At 46.1% G+C, this 27619-nt stretch overlaps 1 protein-coding gene across 2 annotated transcripts in view; it reads right to left on the reverse strand.

Moving 5' to 3' along the window:
* The window catches only part of MRTFB (myocardin related transcription factor B), a 309731-nt gene that overhangs the window by 230316 nt on the left and 51796 nt on the right, over positions 1 to 27619 (reverse strand). The window contains exon 1 of one of the 2 annotated variants that reach the window (XM_066274805.1): positions 14153 to 14524. The exons of the other annotated variant lie outside the window; for it this stretch is intronic. The gene's annotated coding sequence lies outside the window, so the exon portion shown is untranslated. Of the gene's footprint in view, positions 1 to 14152; positions 14525 to 27619 lie in introns of those variants that run through there. 2 annotated transcript variants of the gene reach the window in all.

Below are 27619 nucleotides of genomic sequence, written 5' to 3' on the forward strand. Positions count from 1 at the left end.
TTAAGGTCAATGGGGTTCATTCGTTTATGTACTTGACAAAATACTTATTAAGTACGCGCTATGCGTCATGCAAAGAGGGGTCTGGCAGGGAAACAGGGAGTACTGCCATAATTCCAAGGGACCTGACGGTCTTTCTTCACTAATTGCCTTGCAGATCGTGCAAACCAAGTAGATCGTGGCCCACTTTTCAGATCCCACGTGACACAGTTCATGACCGGGACCACTACTACAAACACTGTCCAGTACACTTCCTCTTTACTAGGTACTATGTTGACGACATGTTACCAGCAGAAACCATTTGCTAGGAACCTACTAAACATCAATTTTCTTCTTTCTTACTAACAACAACAATCAAAAAAAACCCCAACTCACTTTTATTCAGATGGCACCAAAGAGCACTTCTCCCTGAACAAAACTGGCACAGAATTTTTTTTTTTTAACAATTATATTAAAGAATCATATTGGCCCTGGCCGGTTGGCTCAGCGGTAGAGCGTCAGCCTGGCGTGTGGGGGACCCGGGTTTGATTCCTGGCCAGGGCACATAGGAGAAGCGCCCATTTGCTTCTCCACCCCCCCCCTTCCTCTCTGTCTCTCTCTTCCCCTCCCGCAGCCGAGGCTCCATTGGAGCGAAGATGGCCCGGGTGCTGGGGATGGCTCCTTGGCCTCTGCCCCAGGCGCTAGAGTGGCTCTGGTGCGGCAGAGAGACACCCCGGAGGGGCAGAGCATCGCCCCCTGGTGGGCATGCCGGGTGGATCCCGGTTGGGCGCATGCGGGAGTCTGTCTGACTGTCTCTCCCTGTTTCCAGCTTCAGAAAAATACAAAAAAAAAAAAAAAAAAAAAAGAATCATATTAAGGCCCTGGCTGGTTGGCTCAGTGGTAGAGTGTCTGCCCAGTGTGTGAAAGTCAAGGGTTTGATTCCTGACCAGGGCATGCAGGAGAAGCACCCATCTGCTTCTTTACTCTTCTTCCTCTCCTTTCTCTCTCTCTTCTGCTCCTGCAGCCAAGGCTTTATTGGAGCAAAGTTGGCCTGGACACTGAGAATAGCTCCATGGCCTCCGCATCAGGTGCTAGAATGACTCTAGTTATTATGGATTGACACCCCTGTTGGGCAGAGCATCAACCCCTAGTGGGCTTGCTGGGTGAATCTCAGTTGGGTGCATGTGAGAGTCTTTTTGCCTTCCTACTTCGCACTTCAAAATAATACCTCTGTTCCCCATCTCCTTCCTTCTCCCTGTACAAACTCTGCACAAACTGGCTTCTCACTCAGCACTCCACCATCTTGGCTGCTTCCCTTGGTATCCTCCACGTGGCCTTTCTCTGCTCTCCTCTCTAATGCTAGTCTCAGGAATTAAGAAAGCCAAATTTTTATCATTAAGATCCAAGCACACATCCTAATGAACTCGGGCATTATTTCATTTATCTCTCACAAATCAGTGAGATAGGGGTTAATACCATCCCTACTTTACAGTTGAGCAAACTGAGGGTCAGAGAATTTAAATGATTTGCCTATAGTCAGACAGCTTCTAGCTAGTGGAGGTCAACTGTCAACCCAGCAGGCTGATTCCAGAACCCAAATTCTTTCTCCTCTCTTGCTCTATTCTCATGCATCCAGAAGCACATGTATTCACCTCTCATGTAACTCTTGGAGCAGGTCACACTTTTAAATGTCAGTCGATGTACATTCCCTCACTGTCAGCTGGCTTCCTTCCTGGAACCCCTGTCCTCCCCACTTGGGCTAGTGAAGGGGGGGAGTGTGGGAGAGGAGGGAGACAGGCAGGGGAGCAGAAAACTGCATCCGGATGTCCATCTAGGCAGCACTGTGAGATGATGGTGAGGGTGTGAGGAGAACCAAGGCAGGGAAGCCTTTGTATCATTTCCCGTACGTTCTAGGAAGAGATAACGCTAAAATAAAATTGGTACAGCCCTGGCCGGTTGGCTCAGCGGTAGAGCGTCGGCCTGGCGTGCAGGAGTTCCGGGTTCGATTCCTGGCCAGGGCACACAGGAGAAGCACCCATCTGCTCCTCCACCCCTCCCCCTCTCCTTCCTCTCTGTCTCTCTCTTCCCCTCCCGCAGCCAAGGCTCCATTGGAGCAAAGATGGCCCGGGCACTGAGGATGGCTCTGTGGCCTCTGCCTCAGGTGCTAGAATGGCTCTAGATGCAACAGAGCAATGCCCCAGAGGGGCAGAGCATCGCCCCCTGGTGAGAATGCCGGGTGGATCCTGGTCGGGCGCATGCGGGAGTCTGTCTGACTGCCTCCCTGTTTCCAGCTTCGGAAAAATGAAAAAAAAAAAATTGGTACACAATGTGGTTAGGCAGAGGGAGGGCTTCGATTTTGCATCCAGAAGGTTCTGTGGGCCCTGGGGAGGGATACAGAAAATAGCCACCAATGCCAGTGGGGGAGACTTTGTGTGGGAGGGTGACATGGTCCCAAGACAGAGAGCTACAAGGTGACCCTACATGACTAGGGGAATAACGGGTGTGGCCACCAGACCCCAGAGGGAACTTCAGTCCCAGCAGGAGCTGTGGCAAGGCTGGTCGGCTGGGAGGCACCGTGAGTACACTGAGCCGACCGCCAACTGACTAGGAGTCTATCAGCTGTGGACCCAACAAGCACAACCTGCTGGGACCAGGGAAATGGAAACAGTGGAGTCCACCTCCCAGGATTAAGAGGACGAAATGAGGATGAGGGCCATGAAGGAGCATGACATAGGTCACACGTTAGACATGTGACTTCAAAACTGTCCCCCCTTCCATTCAGCTGTATGACCATGGTGCTGTCATCAGTGGTGCCCAGAGCTGTTGGACCTGGTGGCTCAGTGACAGGAAAGATACAAGCAGGCTGCATTTGAATGCTTGTACAGACCGTGGACCTGATTTCTTGGGTGAGATTCATCTTGTCACCAATTGGTATTTATTGACACTTAGCAGATTGATTAAATGAGTTAGTTGAGTGAGTGAATGAATGAATGATTAAAGCCTTTGCCAGGGATGATCGGAGTCATGAAAACCTTTAAGATGATAAAGAATTGGAGATATTCATAGGCATTAAAGCCATAGTACAGAAGAGAGAAAATAGTTAATAGAGTTCCTTCTCCAGCACAGAATTGAGGGGTTCAAGAGAGGAGGCCAACAGGGGCTGGAGCAGACAAGAATGGTCTTATACCGGACAAGACCACCAACTAGTATAAAGTGAGGCTCTGGCATGCATTTGGCAGAATCACCTAAGTAGCAGAGGGAGTCACCTTTCAGCCTCAGTTCAGATGCTACCTCCTCCAGGAAGACATCCCTGCTAACCCCAGCCTGGTTTAGGTGTCTGCTCTGGTCTCCTTTTTATCATCACACTGTATATGCTAGTCTGTTAATTGTGTTTCTTTCACTTGAACATGAGTTCTTAGAGACAAAGTTGCATCTTATTTCATCTTCCTATGTCCTTAAGCACAGGGTCTGACCGAGGTGAGCACCCAGGAAATAATAGGAACCATTTATTGAGTGTTTTCCGGGTACCTAGCCCTGTACTAAGTGCTTTAGCTACCAGTGTCCTTGATTTTCTCAATAACCGCAGGAGTCAGGCTGTCTCTATTATGACATTGTATAGGTAAGAAAGCTGAGGCTCAGAAAAGCTAAGACACTTTATATCTCCTCCTTATGTCTACATCCTTCCCACCAGAGTGCCTGGCCTAAATTCTTGAGGTTTGCAAACAGTATGGAAGCTCAGGGTGATGGGACAGTCTGGCTGGGTGGGTGGCTGGGCGGGCGGGTAGGAAGACGGAACAATAAAGACAGAGCACATGTTAGTGATTGGTGTCCATACCACATGCCAGACACAAGGCATTCTCCTAGACCACCCGAGGAGAGATGCCTAGTGGCCTCCGAGCCAGTGCTGTGAACCACACGCGGCCCCATCTGCTAACTGATTGGGAGCAAATGGGCACAAGGGAGCTTGTGTGGTCAGGTGTATGATGCTTCTGGTAGAAAAAAATTGGGAGGGGGGAAAAAAACAACCTCAAAATCCCAGCAATGTATATGGAAGTGTAAGGAGGTGAGCTGACATGGGGTGTACAAGGTGACATGAAAATATTAGCTCTGAGAGCAAAGATGGAAGAAAATACCACCATTTTTGAAATAAAATAAAAGAGGGCCACAGTTTTACTGTTTGAGGAAGCCCCCCGATCCACTCCTGAAGTCCCCCAGGGGAGCTGTTCCTTTGTAGCCTTTCCTGGCATGCATGCTCTGGGCTACCCATAAACCTGACCCTCTCCACGGGCGGGCGAGGAGGGCGCTGGCATGGGGACTCACCGGAGCAAACAACTTCACAAAAACAATCTGTCCCATAAACAAAGTCAATGGAAAGCGTCCAGCCCCACACAATAGAGCTAATCTTCTGGGCACACATTTCCCGTCCGGGGTATTAGCTTAGACACCGCTTCCTCCTAGGTGGAGGTAACGCCACTCGGCCTGCAGATCCAAGAAAAATAATGCCCTTGGATTCCCCCTTGTCAGAGGCACAACAGGCAGGGATCCAGAGAGCCAGGAGCCGCTCTTTCCTCTCCTTTCTTTTCTTAAAGAAGCACAGCCAGTTTAAAGGCAGGGAGGGTCACAGGGTGGAGAGAACAAGGGAGTACTCTGGATTCTGATATGGCTGCGCCTCTGACTAGCCCTTGCTTTGGGGGAAGTGATTTAATCTCCCAGACCTGTAACTGCCCCCTTGTTTGAAAGGGGAGTATATAAAGATGTCTGATCTTCCTTGTACTCAGGGAGAGGGAAACTTAAAATGTGGAATGGCCACTATCAGAAAACCGGAAAATAACAAGGCGTTAATGGAAATGTGGAGAAATTGGAACCCTTGGGCACTACTGGTTGGAGTACAAAATGATATAGCTGCTATGGAGAACCCGATGGAGGTTCCTCAAAATAATTAAAAATACAATGACCGCCTGACCTGCAGTGGTGCAGTGGGTAGAAGCATCGACCTGGAACGCTGAGGTCACCGGTTTGAAACCCCAGGCTTGCCTGGTCAAGGCACAAATGGGAGTAGATGCTTCCTGCTCCTCCCCCCTTTCTCTCTCTCTGTCTCTGTCTCCTCTCTCTAAAAAATGAATAAAATCTAAAAAAAAATTAAAAAAATACAATGACCATACGATTGAGCAATCCTACTTCTGGGTAGAGAGCCAAAAGAATCAAAAGAAGAGATATTTGCACACCCGTGTTCATAGCAGCACTATTCGTAATAGCCAAGAGCTGCAACCAACCCAAATATTCATTTATGGATGAATGGATAAAAAAAATGGGCATATCCACACAATGGAATATTATTCAGCCTCAAAAAAGAAGGAAATCCTGTCACATGCTACGACATGAATGAACCTTGAGGACCTTATGCAAAGTGTAATACCACAGTCATAAAAAGACAAATACTGTATTATTTACTTAAACAAGTTACCAGAGGCTGGGTGGAGGGAGAATGGGGAGTTATCATTCACCTGGTATAGAGTTTCAGTTTTGCTAGATGAAAAGAACCCATTGCACAACAGTGAGGACGTACTTAACACTACCCAACCGTACTCTTAAAAATGGTTAAGTCGGTCAATTTTATGTTATTTTTTTTACCACAATTAAAAAAATTAAAACATTGAGATAGCATTTCTCTGCCTATCAGATTGGCAAAAATTAAAATGTCTGGCAACATCAAATGTTAGTAATACTGAGGTGAAAAGGAAACATTCTTGTTTTGTAGGGGATTTGTAAATCAGCGTAACTGTTGTAAAGAACAATTTGCCCCATCTAGCAAATACAAAATGCACATATTTAAGAACCCAGCAAGTTTTCTTCTCATCTTATCCTAGGGCATGTACTAGGATGTTTGAGTTATAACTGTTACACATACAAAAAATTGGAAATAATATAAATGGTTGTTGATAGGGGAATGAATAAATAAAAATGGCATGTACTTAAAACTTAAGGGAATGAATCAAATCTACTTATATCAACACAGATTGGTCTCAGAAAACATATTATTATTGAGTAAAAAAAAAGCAAGCTATATATTTATACATAGCATATTACTCATGCGCATTAAAACAGCACAAAATAAGAATACAGGATAGGGCAAAACTACGTTTGCAGTTGTTCATATGGAATACAGTAATTAATAAATAATAATACAAAAACAAACTCTGTGTTTCGCATACTGACAACTGTAAAACTACTCTTGCCCCACCCTGTATATATTTTCTGTGTGTACAAATATAAATTAGATAACCAGAACATTAGTTAATCAGAAAATAAAACTCAGTGTCTACTGCGTCAGTCTCTGAGCTAGCCCTCCGTGATCCTCGCCTCCTGGAACTCATGCCCTGGGTGGTTCCGAATCTGGCTGACCTGTGTCCTGTTCATTCATAGTCTCCCGTTCAGGGGACTGTGGAAATGGCAACGACTGAGTTCTGAGGTTAGGACATAAAAGGCTTTGTGGCTTCCTCCTAGCTTTCTTGTTTTCTCCATTGCTCATTCTGGAAGAAGCCAGGTGCCATGTTCTGGGGACACTCAAGCAGCCACATGGCAAAGAACAGAAGGCTCCCTCCGACAGCCAACACCATCTTGATCCACTTTCCAGATGTATCCACCAGTCCCAGTCCCAGACAAGCCTGATGTGACTGCATCCCATGAAACAGCTTGAATCAGAACCACCCTGCTAGGTTGCTTCTAAATTCCTGACCTATAGAAACTGTGGGGCAATAAATGTGAGCTGTGTTAAGTCACTAAGTTTGGGGGTATTCATTATGTAGCGATAGGTCAGTGATACAGATATATTTCTGCATTTGATGTGAAATCAATTTCACTAGCAGCGGAAGCCCATACTTTGGGAAACACTGATCTGGTCTATTAGGGCTGACCCTCCCCAATTCATATGTTGAAATCCTAATCCCCAGGACCTCAGAATATGACTCTATTTGGAGATAGGGCCTTTAAAGAGGTAATTAAATAGAAATGAGGACATCAGGGAGGCCCTAACCCCTAACCTAATATGCCTGTGTCCTAACAAGAAGATTAGGACATCAACTGACACAGGGCAACCACGTGAAGACACAGGAAGAAGACAGTCACGTATCGTCCAAGGAGAGAGTTCTCACCAGAACCTGACCGTGCTGACACTTTGGTCTTGAACTGCCAGCCTCCAGAATTGTGAAAAAATACATTTGTGTTGTTTAAGTCACCCATCTGCAGCACTTAGTACTGGCGGACTTAGCAAACTAACACACAGTCCAATACACTGGCTTTATAAATAATGACCTTAGTTAGGTCCAAAGAGTAGCAGTGACTTGGCCAAAGTCACAGAGAGAATGTAAAGCATTGTACCAATGAGAGCCCACATCTCCCAGCTAGAACCCACTGAGTCTTCTAATAAGAGACCAAGGGCCTATGGTGGAGGAGAATTCTCAGTTTGTTGACATCAGTTGAGATCTTCGTTCCTTATTCACATTGGCAAGTGAGTGGCCTCTGTTCACAGCCTCCGTCACCTCTGTCTCTCGTGCTGCAATTTCTCTCTAAGAACCAGCCCCAGTTTGACCTTCCTTTTTCAGGTTGGAAGAGCAGACAGTTCAGGAAATTGTGCTACTGACCAGGAAGCAAGGACAACAAGCCTTCAGATCATCCAACATAAAGGTGGTGGCCAGAAGCCCATGAATGTTCAGAACTCCCCAAAGTATGCATATAAAGAGTTAAAATAAGTCTCACTCCGTGTAATGCCAAATCTCAGTGGAAGACCCTTTCTCCACATGAAAATAGCCTGTCCCCAGGTGCATTTCCACTGTCTCTAGACATCCCCATTGGGGTGTCTTCTCAACACCTAAATCTTGACAAGCTCAAAATGGATCAGTTTCCCTCCAACATCTCCACCTACCATAGCCCTGATTTCCCTTAGTGTCACTGCCATAACAGTGACAGTGATCTACCATCTCCAGAGCACCTGCAATATGCCAGGTAATTTCCACAAATAGTCCATCGCTCAAACTCAGCCATGCAGACTGGGGATTATCACTGCCTTTCCACAGATGAGGACACCCAGGCTCCCAACCAGGATGTGGCTGCAGACCTTGTAAGTGGCAGAGTTGGGACACAAACCCACGTCTGCCCGACCCTGAGGCGAACTGGTGTTCCACCAGCCACATCTGGTCCACACATGGATTTTGTTTGGCCTTGACAATGGGTGTTTGTTGCTTTTTTTGGGTTTTAATCCAAATTAGTTGCTCACATTAAAAAGTCAGGACATATCCCACAAAAAGCCAGATTTCTGGAGCCTCCGGAAAAAAAAAAAAAAGAAAAAGAGTAACCTGGCTGTGTAACCTTGACAAGATCATTAAATTCTCTGAACTCAGTAGGGAGAATAAAAAGGAGGCAGCGGCTACTCAGCTTTGGGGAGTGTTGCAGGCAGGGTGGGAACGGGCCCAGAATGTCATGATGGTAGGGATGGCTAATGTTTACTGTACGCTCATCAAGGGCCGGGACAGTATACCCAGTGGGACTGGGGTTCTGTCCCAGCCAGACTCTGAGACACCAGGCCTTCGCACCCCTGCACTATGACGGACTTAGGTAGTCTAGGTATGAGTTACCTAGAGATTGGTCTGTGTCCTCTGCTAGACTGTGAGGGCCACGTTCAAGCTCACGCATCTATCTGTCTCCCCAGGCACTGCTGTTCAATACCTGCTTGTTAAATCACACGGAGTAAGACTCTAAAAAAACAAAATAGGCCCTGGCTGGTTGGCTCAGCGGTAGAGCGTCAGCCTGGCGTGCGGGGAACCTGGGTTCGATTCCCGGCCAGGGCACATAGGAGAAGCGCCCATTTGCTTCTCCACCCCCCCTCCCCTCCTTCCTCTCTGTCTCTCTCTTCCCCTCCCGCAGCCAAGGCTCCATTGGAGCAAAGATGGCCCGCGCGCTGGGGATGGCTCCTTGGCCTCTGCCCCAGGCGCTAGAGTGGCTCTGGTCACGGCAGAGCGAAGCCCCGGAGGGGCAGAGCATCGCCCCCTGGTGGGCAGAGCGTCACCCCTGGTGGGCGTGCCGGGTGGATCCCGGTCGGGCACATGCGGGAGTCTGTCTGACTGTCTCTCCCCGTTTCCAGCTTCAGAAAAATACAAAAAAATAAAAAAAAAAAAAAATAAACACACACAAAACAGAAACAAACTCATGTATACAGAGAGACCAAATTGATGGTTGTCAGATGGGAGGGGGCCGGGAGGATGGGCGAAAAAGGGAAGGGAATTAAGAAGTACAAATCGCCAGTTATAGAACAGTCATGGGGACGTAAAGTACAGCCTAGGGAATATAGTCAATAACATTGTAATAACTGTGTGGTGCCCGGTGGGTATTAGACTTACCTGGGTGATCACTTCCTAAATTATATAAATATCTAATCATGTTGTTGTATCCCTGAAACTAATATAACACTGGATGTCAACTGTAATTAGGAAAGAAAAAAAAAAAAAAGAAGTGGTGACTAAGGCAAAGTTAGTTTATAGCCCGGTTGCTTAGTAAAAGGATAAGCAAAGAATCATGGTAAAAATAAAAATAACACATACACACATCCTTTGACCCAGCAATTCCACTCCAAGGCGTTTATCTAGAAGATGTAGTCACATGTGTGCGGAAATCACACGTATGCGAGGAAATTCACAGCAGTATAATAATAGCAAAAGATTGGATGCTGATCAACTGCACTCAGGCCCATCTGTCAACCAGACACACTGATGTGGGAGACTGTGACATGGTGAGTAGAGCTCAGACCAGGAGGCCAGATCTCAGTGTGGCCGCATGCAAGTCAGCACGGAGCCTCAGTTTTCTCATCAGGAAAATGGGGAAGGGATAATGCTTACACATCGGATCGCTGAGGATTAATATAGGATAAACATTTAGAAAAGAGTCTGGGACACATTTTAATAAGTGTAATCTAAGCATATTAGTAGCAGTAATGGCAATAATAGTAGCATTACTACTTCCCTATAGCCATCAGAATTGCAAGATGCAACTCTGAATTTTGCACCATGTCTATATAAACTGCCCATTCAATAAATAACTAAATTTTCAAAAGAGAAAGGCAGGAGGGGGGCTGTGGAGCAGATCAGTTAGAATAAAAGCAGAACTACGGGTCAGAAGATTCCTGCCTGGGGGTCTGCCACCTGCCGTCTCTGCTCCCCTGCAGTCACAAAACTCTGATCTTCTGGTTTATAGAAAGGAGTATATTGGCCCTGGCCGGTTGGCTCAGTGGTAGAGCATCGGCCTGGCGTGCGGGGGACCCGGGTTCGATTCCCGGCCAGGGCACATAGGAGAAGCGCCCATTTGCTTCTCCACTTCCCCACTCCTTCCTCTCTGTCTCTCTCTTCCCCTCCCGCAGCCAAGGCTCCATTGGAGCAAAGATGGCCCGGGCGCTGGGGATGGCTTCTTGGCCTCTGCCCCAGGTGCTAGAGTGGCTCTGGTTGCGGCAGAGTGATACCCCAGAGGGGCAGAGCATCGCCCCCTGGTGGGCGTGCTGGGTGGATCCCGGTCGGGCACATGCGGGAGTCTGTCTGACTGTCTCTCCCCGTTTCCAGCTTTAGAAAAATACAAAAAATAAAAATAAAAAAAAATAGAAAGGAGTATATCACACGGGCTAGAGAGGAGCACGCCCTCACCCACTCTCCACAAGGTCAAGTTTGATGCAGGGGCTGCTACAGGGTATAACTGGGCATACTTTGTGGCTTTGACTATTCTTGGGTTTGGGGGAGTACATTCTGGAGTATAGCCCCCTCAGGAGTGAATTGTCAAAGGGTAAAGGCCAGGTGCTTCCTGACCATACTTCTGTCTCCATGAGATGGAGGAAAACATGCCCTTCCTGGAGCCAAAGGCAGGTTGACCCAGTAGAGAAACTATGGAGGAGATTGGGGTTCTGGGAGGCGGGCCTGGGGGGGTGGGGCCCTCCTGCCCACTCACTGGAACAGGCCTGTTATGGGTTGAATTGTGCACCCTCCAAAAGATGATGAGGTTTAACCCCCAGTATCCGTGCACGTGACCTTATTTAGAAATAAGGTCTTTGCAGATGATCAAGGTAAGATGTGGTCACACCTGATTAGATTGGGCCCTAATCAGGAAGACTGGCGTCCTTATAATACGGGGGAATTTGGACACGGAGACAGACACATCCAGAGGAAAAATATGTGAAGACACCAGAAGAGCACCCCCTACAAGCCAAGGGATGCCTGAGGCCACCGGAAGTCTAGAGAGAGTCAGGGAACAGATGCTCCCTCCCAGGCTCAGAAGGAGCCAGACCTTGATCTTGGACTTCTAGCCTTGGAAACAGTGAGACAATACATTTCTGTTGTGTAGTCACCCAGCCGGTGGTAGTCTGTTACAGCAGCCCTGGGAAACAAATGTAAGACCTTGGGCCTGGCCCTCTCTACCCTGGGCCCAGGAGGTCATAGCTAGAAGGGCAAGGTAGCACCACCTGTTGGTGCCGAGACAGACCTGAGCTCACAGCCACGGAACAGGGAGGAGTGACGTGAAGAACCTTCCTTTTCATCTCCATTCTCTTCCCCCTTCAAACAGTGGTTTTCCTTTTTTTACCAGCTCATGCTCCCAGCATGATTTTTGATATCTATTCTAAGAACCCTCACTGTTCTATTCGAAGGGCCTGGTGGGACCCAACGTCCAGAACTTCCCAATTGTGAGTCATTTTCTAATAACCTTCCTGATTTCTGCATACCTGTGTACTGTTGGCCCTTATTACCTAACATTTCCTATCCACTTAAAAAAACAACAACAAATACTTCCTTTACATTTATCTTAAATAAAATATTCATTTAATTATGGATCTGGTGTGCTAGTTATTTTTCTAGTATGTATTGAATATATGAACTATTAAAATGATAAACTTCATGTACCAGTTTGGAAACACTGCCCTCAATTAATCCTAGTCTTTCTTCCTCCCTCTCCCAAATGACCAAAGAGAGAGTCAAGGCTACATGAGCCTTACTTAGTCCTGCAGGAACTCTGGACATGCCACCCCAAATGTCTCATCTCATCAGAGCCTTGCCCTTGGGTCTGTCCTCACAAGACATTCCTCTGCTCCCTGAATCTTGGTTAACGTATGGGTTTCTCATCAGAGGGCTGCTGGCATTTGAAGCAGGATGATTCTTTGTGTCAGTCTGTCCTGTGCATTGGAAGACATTTCTCATCTCTGGCCTCCTCCCATTGTATGCCAGCAGAGGGGCTCTGTTGTCATGACAACCAGAGCCTCCCATCTCCATTTCAACCTAATGCCCACACACTTATCATGTTTACCATGCCCAACATCTTATGTGCCCATCATCTTATTTTATTCTCAAAGCATGAGGTTCATATTATGATTCCATTTCACAGATGATAAAATGGAGGCAGAGACTGGCAGCCTCTGCAGCTTTACCTCCCACAGCAAAGAAGTGATGGAAGCCGGGTCTGGACCTAGTTATATCTGAATCTGTAGCAATGTGAGGAGAGGGCCGAGCACTGAGCTGGGAGCTGGGAGAGCAGGTTTGGGGCGTTGCTTTGCTCCTGCCTGTACAGGGACATCACCAATCCTTGGTGGATCTCAGAATCCTCATCAGAAAATAAGGGCTTTGGACCAAATGCTTCTGGGGGCTCCTATGTCTTCTGGGAGCCCCAGACAGCTGGAGCGGAGGGCAGGTCAGCAGCAGGCTGGGCAAAGACTGCGGAAGCTCTGCAGGACACAGAGTTCCCTGCCTTACCGTGTGCCGTGAGGCCGCCTGCTGGCTGGTCACCTGGCTTTCACTCCTGGCCCTCCCCTCCTCGGGCCCGGGCATCTACCAGACTAAACGCAGGGCTTCTGAGGACACGGAGGATGTTATCTGGCCCAGAATGCTGGGCCCAGTTTCCGGGGAATGAGTCAGGTGAGACTGCAGGTAACCCAGATAGCCACTCTCTGCATGGTCCCCAGAGGACGCTGCCCATGTGAACTGCTGTGCCCAGGGGACAGCACGCAGGGGCAGTTGTGTTGGCTGGACACTGATTCCTCCTGACAGCCTCGGGGGTGGAGGAGGGGCGGTTCCAGCAGTACAAATGCCTGCAGATTCTATAATGTCATTCCTTGCCTGTGACGTGCATCGTGACGGTGAAGAGGACGTAGACGATTAATAATTATTATTAATAATTATTATCCCTGCCATTTATGAAAGAACCCCCAGGTGTGGGACACAGTGCTTTTACACTCAGTATTTTTTTTTCTTTTTAAATATTTAAAAGACTCACACAGCTCTCTGAGACAGGGAACTTTGTCTCCATTTTAGAATGGGGACACTGAGCTTCTAAGACCTTAAAGAAGGTGCCTAATATTTGATAAAGAGCAAAGCTTGGACTCCCACCCGGGCCACTGACTTACCACCAGCTGCTTGTCACCCTCACGGAAGCCCTGACCACACCCCTGCCCCACTGGCTGCCCTTTAAAGGTTTCCAGGTCCCTTTGAGGTCGCCTAGGATGCTCGTTTGACCTTACTTCCGTCGTCTGGATACAAAGGAGAGGTTGGTGGAGTGGATCAGTGGGAAGAGGAAACCCAGATGCTGGGCCCAACCCTCTCCATTGGCGCCTGATGCAACATCGCGAAGAAGAAGGCGAAAGGCATCACATTGCCTGAGCACAAATCACCTGTCTTGCCCTAAACCCTTGAGAGGAATAATCTCAATGTCCGCTCAAGAGTCTAGCAAGCTAAGTGGGTGTTATTCCCAATTTACCGATGGAGATGCTGAGGCTCACTGAGGGGAAGTGACCTGTCTCGAGACCACACAACTAGGAAGCCGGAGTGGGGATTGAACCTCTGGCCTAAGGGGCTCCAAAGGGGATCAATAAAATTTAAAGAGCTGCAGGTAGGGAGTTCAAAGCGACTCAAAGGCCAAGGTTGGACCAGGATAAGGGGGTCTTTCTTCCCAGGGCCAACCAGCCAGATAGAAACCCTGGTAGGCCTGGGCCAGAGCTGGTGTCCTCTGCCCACTTGCTTATTGCACGCCCAGGAATCCCCAGCCCTGTCACTCAGCCTTCACCTCCAGGCTCTGGGAAACCTGAGCCTCCCTGCACCTGCCCAGCCAGGATTCCAGGACACGACCTGGGGGAGGGGAAGCAAGGGGCACTGAAGTCTCCTACCTTTCAAGTGGGACTAGGACAGACATTGCACCAAGGTTATTCATTTAGTCCCCAGCCACTTGTTAAGTTCTTGCTGTTTGCCATGCACGATGGTGAGCACTGTGGAAATAACAGTAAATGAGGCAGAACTGCTCCATAAGATACTGCATCTGTTTTGTTTTTATGGCTGCATACTAGTCTATTGCTGTCCTCAGACTTTTATGAGTAAGTCCTTTGACAGTTTTTTTTCTAACTTTTTATTTTGAAATAATTTTAGACTTACAAGAAGTTACAAAAATAGCACAGAGTCCTCAGGTAGCTTCCCCCAGCTTGCCCCAGGGCTAACATCTTATATAACCACGTTCAATTTCAAAACCCGAAACTACATACCTTCTTCAGATTTCAGCAGTTTTCCATGCACTCAGTTTTACTTTTTACAGAACTCCAAAATGTTAACACGTAGAGATTTGTGCAATTACCATCATCATCAGGCTCAAGAGCTATTCTACCACCACAAAAAAAGTCCCTCATGCTACTTCTTCTAGTTAGAGCCTACTCTACCCTGACCACTGGTGGCTACTGATCTGTCCTCCGTCTCTATAATTTTGTCATTTCAAGATATTATATAAATGGAGTCATATTGTATGTAACCCTTAGAGATTGGCTTTTTTTTTTTTTTTGATTCAGTATAATACCCTTGAGATCCATCCAAGTTGTTGGGTGTATCAATACGCCATTCTTTTTTTTTTTTTTTTTAAGATTTTTTTTTTTTGTATTTTTTTGAAGCTGGAAACGGGGAGGCAGTCAGACAGACTCCCACATGCGCCCAACCGGGATCCACCTGGCATGCCCACCAGGGGGCGATGCTCTGCCCATCTGCGGCGTCGCTCTGCCTCAATCAGAGCCATTCTAGCGCCTGAGGCAGAGGCCACAGAGCCATCCTCAGTGCCAGGGCCAACTTTGCTCCAATGGAGCCTCTGCTGCGGGAGGGGAAGAGAGAGACAGAGAGGAAGAAGAGGGGGAGGGGTGGAGAAGCAGATGGACGCTTCTCCTGTGTGCCCTGGCCGGGAATCGAACCCGGGACTCCTGCACACCAGGCCGACGCTCTACCACTGAGCCAACCGGCCAGGGCTTTTTTTTTTTTAAAGATTTTATCTATTGATTGTTTTAGAGAGAGGTGAGAGAGAAGGGGGGTGCAGCAGGAAGCATCAACTTTCAGTAGTTGCTTCTCATATATGTCTTGACTGCTCAAGCCCAGGGTTTCGAATCAGCAACCTAGCATTTCAGGTCAACGCTTTATCCACCGTGCCACTACGGGTCAGGCTCGATACCTTAATTTTGTGGCTGAGTAGTAGTTGTTTTATCCATTTGCCTGCTAAAGGACACTTGAGTTGTTTCTAGTTTGGGGCTGTTACAAACAAAGCTGTTATAAAAAGTCACGTATAAATTTTCATGCGGACATATCTTTTTATTTCTGTAGTGTGAATGTGCAGGTGTGCAGGCACTGGGTTGGATAGTGAGGGCATAATTAACTTCATAAGAAATTGCCAAATTCCTCTCCAGAGTCACCGCACCGTTCTACATTCCCAGCAAAGGAGGAGAGGTCCGGTGTTCTCCATCCTCACCAACACTTGGTAAGGCAATATTATTTTGAGCCTCTTTGATGGATGTATACTTATATCCTATTGTAGCTTTATTTTATATTTTTTTATTGGCCATATCTTTTCATGTGCTTATTTGTCATTTGTATTTCCTCTTCAGTGAATGTCTATTGTCTGTTTTTTTTGCCCATTTTCTCATTTTTTTTTTGTCCAGTTCTTTTTTTTTTTTTTTGAGTTTTAAAGTCCTTTATATATTCTGAATCCAAAATTTTGAAAATATTGTCTTACAGTCGGTGGCTGCCTTTTCATTCTCTTGACAGGTTCTTTCATAAAACTAAAATTCCAAATTCTGGTAAAGTCCAACTTAACAATATTTTCCTTTTTAAGGATTGTGTTTTTGGTGTTATATCTAGAACCTTTCATCTAATCTTAGGTCATAAAACGTATCTCCTACGTTTTCTTATAAGTTTTAAAGATTTATGCTTTATGTTTTGATCTCTCCCTCTGCTGATACCACATAATTTTGATTATTTTGACTATATAATAAGCTTTAACATTAAAGTAAGTCGATAACTTCCCCTTTTCCCTTCTTTTTCATTGTGGCTTTGGCTATTCTGGGTCCTTTGCCTTTCCATCTAAATTTTAGAATCACGTTGTCTAAACACTGCTGTGATTCTTATAGAAATGTGTTAAACCTATAAATCAATTTGGTGAAAACTGACATCTACAATACATCGAGTCTTTGAACGTGGCATGACTCTCCATTTATTTAGGTCTTTTAAATTTTTCTTTCGTCAGTATTTCGAAACATTTAGCATATAATTTCCATACATGTTTTGTTGGGTTTATATCAAAGTATTTCATTTTATTTTTTGGAACAACTGTAAAAGATATTGTAGTCTGAGGTTTTTTTTTAATCCAGGGGTTCATTGCTTATAGAAAAATGACTGATTTTTGTGAGCTGGCCTTGCATGCTACAACCTTGCTATCCTCAGTTAGTAGTTCTAGGAGTTGTTTTTGTTTTTGTTTAGTTTCTTTATCGCTCTTCCAAGAATCTCTAGCTTTGTCACGTAGCCTCAAAGACCTCCACCTCCAGGCTTCAGGAAACCCGAGCCTCCCTGCACCTGCCCTGCTAGTATCCCAGCACACAGGGCCTGGAGGAGGGGAAGCGAGGAACACGAAGGCCTAGCTGGACTCCCTTTTCCTACCTTCAAACGAGGGCAGACATAGCACTGAGGTTATTCATTTATTCTATGGTACTTGACGAGTTCTTGTTATGTGCAAGGTGTATTGATAAGCCCTGAGGAAACAAAATAAACAAGACAGAACTGGCCCCTAAAGACCTACTTCAGCCCCGGCCAATTAGTTCAGTTGGTTAGAGCATTGTCCTGATACACTGAAGTTGCGGGTTTGATCCCCGGTCAGGACACATACAAGAATCAACCGATAAATGCATAAATCAGTGGAACAACAGATCAATGTTTATCTCTCTATTTTTCCTTTCCTATCTCTCTCTCTCAAATGAATCAATAAATATTAAATAAAAAGACCTACGTCATCCTATTTATGACTGTATACTGCTCTGTAGTGATCTTGAAATTTTATAATCAAGCTCCTTTAAAGTTTTGAACTTTAAACAACCCTCAGTTGCTGCATAGTGCTTTTTTACATATTAAGACCTGAGCTGCTCTATGAACACATTCTGTACATTACAGGAAAGAAAGAGTTGTTGAGCCTAGTGATGAATCTTACTTACTTGGAATCACTGCCTGGATTCAAATTCCGGGTTCACGGGGTGACCGTGGGGAAGTCCCTTCCCTTCTCAGTGTCTCAAACAGGGATAATAAGGGTATCCACCTCATAAAATTGTGAGAATTAAATGAATAAAGAGGGCCTTATCATGTGCTTTACATGATTTATTTTATTGTCAAAATAAATCATATGAAGTACAAATAGAATCCTGACATTTAATAACAGAGACGGAAGTTTCACATTTACTTCTTGCCCCGCCTCTCTGGAGCTGCTGTGCTTTATTGAACCATTCCTCTATTGATGAATGTGCAGGTGGTCCCATTTTTGCTATTATGAAGGATATAGCAACGAGCATCCTTCTCTGTGGCTTCTTTGGCTTATGTGCCAATGTGGCTCTAAGGTGTCTTCTGAGACGTGAAACTGCTGAGTCAGGAGAAATGCCCATTTTTAATTTTAATAGCCACTGCCAAGCTACCCGCCATGGTGACCATATCAGTTTACAACGTCTGGGTGTTTCTATTTCTCCCCCACCACAACACTTGATATTGTCAGCTTTGGGCTACTTCTCTCTGGGGAGGACAGAAGGGACCAGGAGGAAACATGGTATTCAAAGGAGACATGAAGTGTTTCCATTAGTTTACAAAATATATTCTTGATGACTTACATAATTAAAAGTGAATCATAAGCAACTCTCCTCTATGTAACAGCCTGAATTGAGCTTAAATCTAGTGGTTGTAATATACACTGAGCAAACACACAAGACAAAAATTCTGCTTGCAAATGGTAGAGAGGGCTGTGAAGGACATGGCGACGTGTTTGCTGATAGCAAGGTGGATGCTGTCACTGCCAGCTGCCGCCGCTGGGTGCCAGGCACAGTGCTAAGCCCTTTGCATACGTAAAATCATTTACTCTTGTAACTACCCCATGGAGCAGATGCTACTCTCTCCGTTTTAGAGATGATGAAACTGAAGCACAGAGCTTAGAGACTTGCCCTGGGTCACGCAGCACATAGAGGGATCAGGACTGAAGCAGAGCAACCTGGCTCCAGACCCCAGGCTGCCAACCAACACTGCCACAGCTGCCCCTTCCCACTGGAGAATTAGTGAAGGAGGCAGAGGGGGCGCCACACAACCCAAGTGCAATCACAGTGCCGTTGCGTATCACACTTACAGTGATGTCTATGTGTATGTTGGCGTGATGAGGTACTTCTGGACAGGTAATTTTACTTCACTGTAAAATGGGATAATGACAGAGTTGTTAAGCCTTCACTCCCATTCCTCTACAGATGGTGAAATGTAACTCAAGGGGTTAACAGTTTGCCATGGTTAGAGTAAGTGGCAGAGCAAGGGTGCAGATCCTGTTATTCTTCCCCCTTGCCCAGTGTGGTGGGCAGAATGGGCTCAAAAAGGTGTTCACTCCATAATCCCTGGAACCTGTGAAGATGTTAGGTTACGTGGCAGATGTGACTTTATCAGGGTGCTCTGCAGATGTGATTAAGGTTGCAGACATTAAAATGGAAAGAGTATCTTGGTGGGTCCATTATAATCACATAATTTTTAAAAATCCTGGCCCTAACTTCTATTATGAATCTACCTTTGCCACCCAGCTTAGTGTATCCCAAGGTTCTCTTTACCAAGCCATAGTCACAGAGCTCCAGGGAAAAGCAACCTGGTCTCATCTCTCCAGGCAGAGGAGAACAGAAGCTCCATATCCACACATGCTGCAGATGGCTTTTCCAATCTACCTAAATCATTACCAGCTAGAAGCAGCGGTCATTGGGACTTGAACGTGAGCTGCAAAGTATAGAATTGTGACAACAATTCCAGTGCCATGCGGACTTTTCCTGGACTCCTGCTCCTTGTGACAGCTCATAACAGACTGAACTGGGGTTTGGTTGCATTTTTCAGGGATCTGGAATGGTGTTGGGGCCAACTTGGACTTGGTGAACATGTTAAGGACACTACTCTTTTATGGATTCTTGCTGTATTGGCCAAGAGTTTGCTTGAAGGCTTTAATCGCTGTAAAAAAATAATAGAAGACTGGATAAAAAAAGATGTGGCACATATACACCATGGTATACTATTCAGCCATAAAAATAATGACATCGGATCACTTACAACAAAATGGTGGTATCTTTTCTTTTTTGTGTGTGTGTATTTTTCTGAAGCTGGAAACGGGGAGAGACAGACAGACTCCCGCATGCGCCCGACCGGGATCCACCCGGCACGCCCACCAGGGGGCAACGCTCTGCCCACCAGGGGGCGATGCTCTGCCCCTCTGGGGCGTCGCTCTGCCGCGACCAGAGCCACTCTAGTGCCTGGGGCAGAGGCCAAGGAGCCATCCCCAGTGCCCAGGCCATCTTTGCTCCAATGGAGCCTCGGCTGCGGGAGGGGAAGAGAGAGACAGAGAGGAAGGAGGGGGGAAGGGGGGGAGAAGCAGATGGGCGCTTCTCCTGTGTGCCCTGGCCGGGAATCGAACCCGGGTCCCCCGCACGCCAGGCCGACGCTCTACCACTGAGCCAACCGGCCAGGGCATGATAACATTATACGGAGTGAAATAAGTAATTCAGAAAAAAACAAGAACTGCAGGATTCCATACATTGATGGGACATAAAAACAAGACTAAGAGACATGGACAGGAGTGTGGTGGTTACGGGAGATGGGGGGGAGGGAAGGAAGGAGAGGGTGGGGGAGGGGCACAAAGAAAACTAGATGGAAGGTGACGGAGGACAATCTGACTTTGGGTGATGGATATGCAACAGAATTGAATGACAAGATAACCTGGACATGTTTTTTTTTTAATATATGTACCCTGATTTATTTATGTCACCCCATTAAAATAAAAATTTATTTATTAAAAAAAAATCCTGGCCCTGGCCAGTTGGTTCAGGGGATAGAGCGTCAGCCCAGCCTATGGATGTCTCGGGTTTAATTCCCGGCCAGGGAACACAGGAGAAGCAACCATCTGCTTCTCTTTCCCTCTCTCTCCCCCTTTTCTCCTTCTTCCTCTCCCGCAGCCAGTGGCTTTATTGGTTCGAGCATGAGCCCCAGGTGCTGAGGATATCTTGGTTGGTCTGAGCATTGGCCTCAGGCACTGAGGATAGCTTGGTTGATTTGAGCGCTGGCCCTAGATGGGCATTGCTAGGTGGATCCCAGTCAGGGTGCATGCAGTAGTCTGTCTCACTAGCTCTCTTCCTCTCACTTAAAAATAACATTCTTTGACTCAGAGATCTTTTTCTGGCTGGAGAGATGTGGCTGATGAAGTCATATTTGAAGCATGAAAGAGAATTGCCTCACTGTTGCTGGAAGAGGGCACATAGGAAACACAAGAAGAAATGTAGTCAACTTTTAGTTGCAAAGACCATCCCCCAGATGGAAACAGGGACCTCAGTCCTACAACCACAAGGAACTATATTCAGCTAACAACTTACATGAGTTTTGACTGGAATCAAATGCATTCCCACTGACATTTTGGTCCCAGTCTTGTGAGACTCCAGGCAAAGGATGTATTGAGCCACATTGTATTTGAACTTCTGACCTACACATCTGTGATATAATAAGAAACAGATGTTGCATTAAGCCACTAAACTAGTGGCAATACTTTACAGTAGCAATAGAAAAATAATACACCAGTGTTTCTGTCACCATACCACGAGCGATTTGCAGGGCCTCGGTACTCACTCAGTCTAAAAATATCCCTTCTACTGATCAGCCACAGTGACTTATATTCCTACTATCAGAGGCACATCTTGAAATTAAGGCATTTTTTCTTCTTTAAGAGTCTTGTTCATAAGCACAGACACTACCCGAGATGAAGTAATATATTACTAATTAACATGTAACCAGTAGTCTTTCCTGCCCCAGAATATAGCATAGGCATGTTTTGATCCAGAATCCAGAACTTCTAAATGGAAATGGATTCTACTCTGAAAGAGAAGACCTAGGTAAGAAACAGAAGTGGGAGGACCCTGAATAGTCTATAGGGACTAAGGCTAATTGGCAACAGGAAGGGGAGTGGACCCCAATATAATTTCATCTGGAGCTGCCATGGGTTTGCAGTGCCCTGACTTATTGCCTTTGCACCTGCTGTTCCTTATGCTGAGAATGCCTTTCCCTCAGCTCTTCCTGGCAATGGCTTCCACTCATCATCCAGTGTCAGCTCATAAGAAAGGTTTTCCATTAGAATACTACACAGCTGTGAAAAAGAAGGAACCCTTACCTTTTGCAATGGCATGGATGGACCTGGAGATTATTATGCTAAATGAAATAAGCCAGGCAGAGAAAGACAAATATCATATGATCTCACTTATATGAGGAATCTAATGAACACAATACATTGAGGAACAAAGCAAAACAGAGGCAGGGTGACAGGGAACAGAGGGGCAGCTGTCAGAGTGAAGGGGGAAGAAGGGATGGGATCAAAGAAGGTGAAGTGATTGGCCAAATTATATATACATAACTCATAGATACAGACAACAGGGTATCAATTCCCAGCGGGAAGGGGGGGGGATGAAGGTAGAGGGAAGGGGCAAAGGGGTAAGATTGGAATGGAGAGCGACTTTGCATAGGGCATGGGGGACACCATGCAGAGCATAGAGGGTATTAAATTGAGTGGCGCATTTAAAACCATGTCAACACAATAAGTTAAAAATAAAAATTAAAAAAAGAGAAAGGTTTACTGCTACCATCTAGCTAATGCTCAGATCTCTCTAGTCACTCAGATCTTCTATATGGCCCTATCACTCTCTGAAATGGTCTTCTTTGCACGTTAAGGTACTTATACTTCCCACCCCAGCTTGCCTATCAGCTCCAAGGATGCTGGACTTGGCCTTCTTCCGGGGGGGATCCCCAGTGCCCAAACAATGGCTGAAATGTCACGGACATTCAGTGAGTGGAAGATTTAAATTTAAGGTAGCGTCTGCCAAATGCAATAAGAGACACAAAGGATGAGATTCTATGAGGGTGCAGAGGAAAATGGAAGAGAATTAATTGAAAAGGTCCAAGATGTTTCCGTGGGAGGAAGCTGTTTGATCTGGGAAGGAGTTGGTCCACAGGAGAGTGAACACAAGCAAAGGCAAAGCCATGGACAGCACTGGGGCTGCTCAGGCAATGGAACTGAATTAAGTTTGGCCAGGATGAAGAGTGTACAGACTGAATAGACAGAGGCAAATATATTGTGATGCTCAGTAAGCTTAAGCTTCAGCATTTACCACTTGTATTGGCACTTCCAAAGCCCCTAGTAAGGTGCCCACATGGTCACACGTTCCTATAAAATTTGCAAGACTCTGATGGTTTAACTGTGATCCTCAGTGAAGACCAATGTTTCCTTCCACCTGACTTCTCTGCCAGCTCACCAATCTCTCTTTCTCTTATGTTTGTGGGCACCGGAATTTTTGTGGGTGTGTTCTGGGTCCAGCGGAGGGAAGTTGAAATGGGGATACTTCTAGTTTGGGTTGAGTGAGCTATATTTCTGCAGTTTCCAGCCACTTCCTCATATAGTTAAGAAATTGCTAGCTATCCTTGTTTAGGACTAGTTTCCAGGACTACTCTTCCTACCCACTGGGCCCATGCACCTGCAACTGTGACACGAAGATGCGTGGCAATGTGAATACCCCACAAGTACATGGGAGGCGGAGGAGCGACGAGGCTTGAAACATACAGAGCTGAAGCTAGTCTGTGGGAAATGATTCCAAACCTTCCAGCACATATCTAAAAGGAAGTTGACAGTGATTTCTCAAAACTTAACAACAGCTCAAAAAAAATTAATTACCGGTAAACAGTTGTAAAGTCGAAAGAAAATTGTATCGCTTTTCAATACAAGAGCCAAATCCAATCAACGTGCTATTGGAAAGATGGGGATCATCTTTTTTTTTTTTTTTTTGTATGTATCTTTCTGAAGCTGGAAACAGGGACGCAGTCAGACTCCCGCATGCGCCCGACCGGGATCCATCTGGCATGCCCACCAGGGAGCGATGCTCTGCCCATCTGGGGCGTTGCTCTGTTGCGACCAGAGCCATTCTAGCACCTGAGGCAGAGGCCACAGAGCCATCCCCAGCGCCCGGGCCATCTTTGCTCCAATGGAGCCCTGGCTGCGGGAGGGGAAGAGAGAGACAGAGAGGAAGGAGAGGGAGAGGGGTGGAGAAGCAGATGGATGCTTCTTCTGTGTGCCCTGGCTGGGAATCGAACCCCGGACTCCTGCACGCCAGGCCGACGCTCTACCACTGAGCAAACCGGCCAGGGTGGGATCATCTTTTTTAAAATTCTCTCCATAGATGATGCTTTTTAAAATTCGTTGTCAGATGTAATGTCAAAGAGGAGGAAGAGCAGAAGAAAATCGGCCCCGGTGGTGGTGGAAGTCAGCTGGAGGGAAGCAACAGTCGAAAGTATAGAAATGAGATTGCTCACTCAAAGCAAGAGGACGACAGTGAGAGAAGGGGTCAGAGGACAGTCAAGGGACAGGAACAAGCATCATTGAGCAACTGCTATTTAAAGGCACTGTGCCGACAGATGGATGTTTATTCTCTTGTTTAATTCGTGAACAGTCCCACAAGGTAAAGATGTTGTACCCTTTCCATCGACACAAAAAGGAAGCCCAGAAGAGTTAGGATTTAACTAAGGTCTGTTCAGCTCCAAGCTCTAAAACCCATGTCATTCTCACTATAGGAGTGAGATAAAAAAAAAAGAAGTCCCCTGGGGCAGTGACAAGGAAGCTGGTAGAGGACAGAATGTGAGAAGGAACCAAGCAAGGGCCGTGGTTACACACTGCGCAGAGGCCAAGGTGGAAAACTCCAATGCCCTCAGGGGTCGGGCAGAAAAGCAGACGAGCGAAGATGTTTGCAACACAAAACTCACAGGCTTAGTCTTTCCTCACACAGATTAATTTCTACCTTTTTTTTTTGGAAAATATATGGCCCCCTTGGTCTAGCTTTCATTGTCTTGGTACAAGAACTGTTTCCTGACTGTAGGGAATACAACTATGTAAGTGCACTGGATTCTTGGGTACAGTGGGGGGACCGTGGCAACTTGGAAGACTATTCTAACTACTCAGTTTTGTCCCATCACACCAGGCAGAAACACCAGGTAAGATTGTCAGACCTGGTTTTCCAAGAGAAGCCACAAATCCAGAATTTCATGTGAATTCTTTTTAAAAAAGATTTATTGATTTTAGAGAGAGGATAAATGGAGATAGAGATAGAGATAGATAGAAAGAGAGAGAGAGAGAGAGAGAACCAGGGTGGGGAACTCTTAGCAGCTGCTTCTTGTATGTGCCCTGACCAGGCAAGCCCGGGATTTGGTACTGGCGACCTCAGCATTCCAGGTCAATGCTTCATCCACTGTGCCACCACAGGTCAGGCTCATGTGGACTCTCAATTTCTAAATGTTGTTGATGAATTTATTATTATTATTATTATTTACAATGTGTAGCCAACAAGACATAACTGTGATATAGAACCATGTTTGACCTAAAATTAATGAGATCAGTGAGAATAACAAGCAATGAAAGTAAAATAATAATGAAGGCAATGAACACGTGAGTGTTTAATTCATGACAAGTGCTGTTCTAAATCCCTTACCTGAATTAACCCCTTTAAGCTTCATCACAACCCTGCAAAGTTAGATATTATTATCCCCTTTTCATAACTGGGGAAACTGAGGTTCAGACTGACTCATGTTCATGTAGCCAGGAAGGGTGTAGACAGAACCTACAACAAGTAGTCTGACTCCAGAACTTGGCTTCTTTATCCCCAAAGCTGGTTAAGGAAAGACCTCTGGGTTTCACACTCAGCAGCAGGGTTATTATCTGGGGGGTTTAAGCTGGGGTCAAGAAGGCACATGGACTCCTGAAATTACTTACAAATGTTTACATGGGTGCAAGAGTGTGTTTTCATTGGAAAGGAAGTCTATAGTTTTCATAAGGTTTTTGAAGAGGCCTCATAAGGAGAAGGATGACTGAGTTAGGACCCTGAGAAACACTGGGGCTGGAGAAGCCAGTCTCAGAGCGAGGGGCAGAAGCTGGATGGTCAGGGGTTAAAAGGAAAAGTCAGCTGTAGAGGGGCGATGTGAGTCCTCTGTAGAATATTGGCAGTGAGGGAAGAGAAAGCAGGGGTAAGGGAAGATTCTTACGATAAGAGAGATCTGGGCATTTTGTCCATTGAGGAAGGGGGTCAGGGGAGAGGGAGAGATGGAAGGATTTATGGTTCTCACAAAGCAAGGATCCTTTGGAAAAAGGCCATTCCTTAGCTGTCAAGAATGAGGATCCCAAGAAAGCTGGTTGAGCTGAACTAAATTGAGACTTCACAAAGGGAGAGTAGCTTCCCTCCTCTTTTCTGGCTCCCCCAGAAGTAAAGCTGAGAGCTTTTCTCACCCACACCTTCCTGCCCTCCTATGGGGCTCATGCCAGCAGGCCTGCTTGCATATGGAGCTGGGGTCAGTGTGCCCAGAGGACCCGCCAACGTATGTCTCCTACACAGCCACCCAGCTTCTGCTGCCCTCCAGGATTGGGGAATGGTAACAGCCTCTTTGCATTATCCAAGAAAAACAGGTCTCTATCCTCCCTATAAATGTCCATTCTTCTGGCATAATTTTCACTCAGATTCATTTGATCCCAACAATATATGAGAACCACTTCTAATAGGCAAAAAAAAAAAAAAAAGTGTGATCTTCTCTTGGGACAGAAATCTGAAGTATGCTGACATCAATCGAGTGTGACTGTGTCCATTCAATTCATTATTTCATCCAATAGCTATTTACAGAAGGCTTGCCATGCCAAGGGCTGGGGGCCAAGGGATAGAAAATGGTGAACAAAACAGATGGGTTTCCTTGCTCTCCTGAGGATTAAAGTCCAGTAGGAAAGACTGGATTTAAAATATAAAAACTATGGTAAGTAGATGAATTTAAAATAACAAGATACTGTGAACATATGCTATAGACTGAATGTGTCCCTTCAATATCTATATGTTGAAACCCAGCCCCCAAAGTGGTATCAGGAAGTAGAGCCTTTGGGCAGTGATTAGGTCATGAGGGTGGAGCCCTCATGAACGTGATTAGTGCCCTTATAAAAGAAACCCCAAAGAGGTCTTTTGCCCCTTCCACCAGCCATGTACAGACATAGTGAGAAGACAGCTCATCAGATACCAAATCTGCCAGTACCTTGATCTTGGACTTCTCAACTTCCAGACTTGTGAGAAATAAGTTTCTGTTGTTCAAGTCACCCAGTCTATGGTGTTTTTGTTATAGCAGCCTGAACAGCACATAACTAAGGAGAGAAGTCAGGTTGGCTTTTCTGAGGATATTGTTTTTGAGATAAGACATGAAGAATAATAAACCTAAGTTAACTTTATTCAAAGGTGGAAGGTGTTGTTGGGAGACGAAGGGCAATTCAGGCAGAGTGAGCTGCATGGCGCCGAGAAAGGAGAAGGCATGCCCTCGGTTAGGGGGCAGGAGTAGATCGCGGAGGGTCACGTGCCATCACAGCTGTGGACACAGATCCTATGAGAACACAGAGGAACCTAACTACGAGTAGGGGTCGCGGGGGTGGATGAGTTAGCAGCGGTGGTGACATCTTAGGAATTTTATTGTACAACTTCTTGTGCATTTGGCTGCTCTTCTTAAACACAATTCTTAGATTTGGAAAATTTTTCTCATTTGAGTATCTCTTCTGCTAAAGGTGGAAGCCAGAAACTCTCTTTCCCAGATGCCCTGGAAGCTAAGATGCAGGTGTTGTTCCTGGCTGTGTATCCCCCGAGCTTATCTATCCGATCCTGCCGGGCATTCTGTGAGTTACCTACTACCATCTAACATTGTCCCTTCCTTTTCACAGTAGCTAGAATGGATTCTGTTGTTTGCAACCAACAGCTCTGACAAATACAGGAAGGATGATTGAGTCAGTAGAGGAAAATGGTAGGGAAGGAGGCAGGAAAGGGGCCTACGCTCAGGGGTGGAAGACAGTGTGACGCGGCAAGGAGAACATAACGGTTTAGGTCAGGACATAAATTTTCCCGAAGTCTGAGAAGGAAGTATCTTCAGCTTGGGGGCAAACAAACCCTAGGGTTGCTTTTATACTCCTGACACTTCTAGGAACTTGCTGGGTATCTGCCACCGTGAACAAAAGATTAGGGCTCTGGGGACACGTGATG

This window comes from Saccopteryx bilineata, chromosome 4 (genome assembly GCF_036850765.1).
Source record: "Saccopteryx bilineata isolate mSacBil1 chromosome 4, mSacBil1_pri_phased_curated, whole genome shotgun sequence".
NCBI classification, from domain to species: domain Eukaryota; kingdom Metazoa; phylum Chordata; class Mammalia; order Chiroptera; family Emballonuridae; genus Saccopteryx; species Saccopteryx bilineata.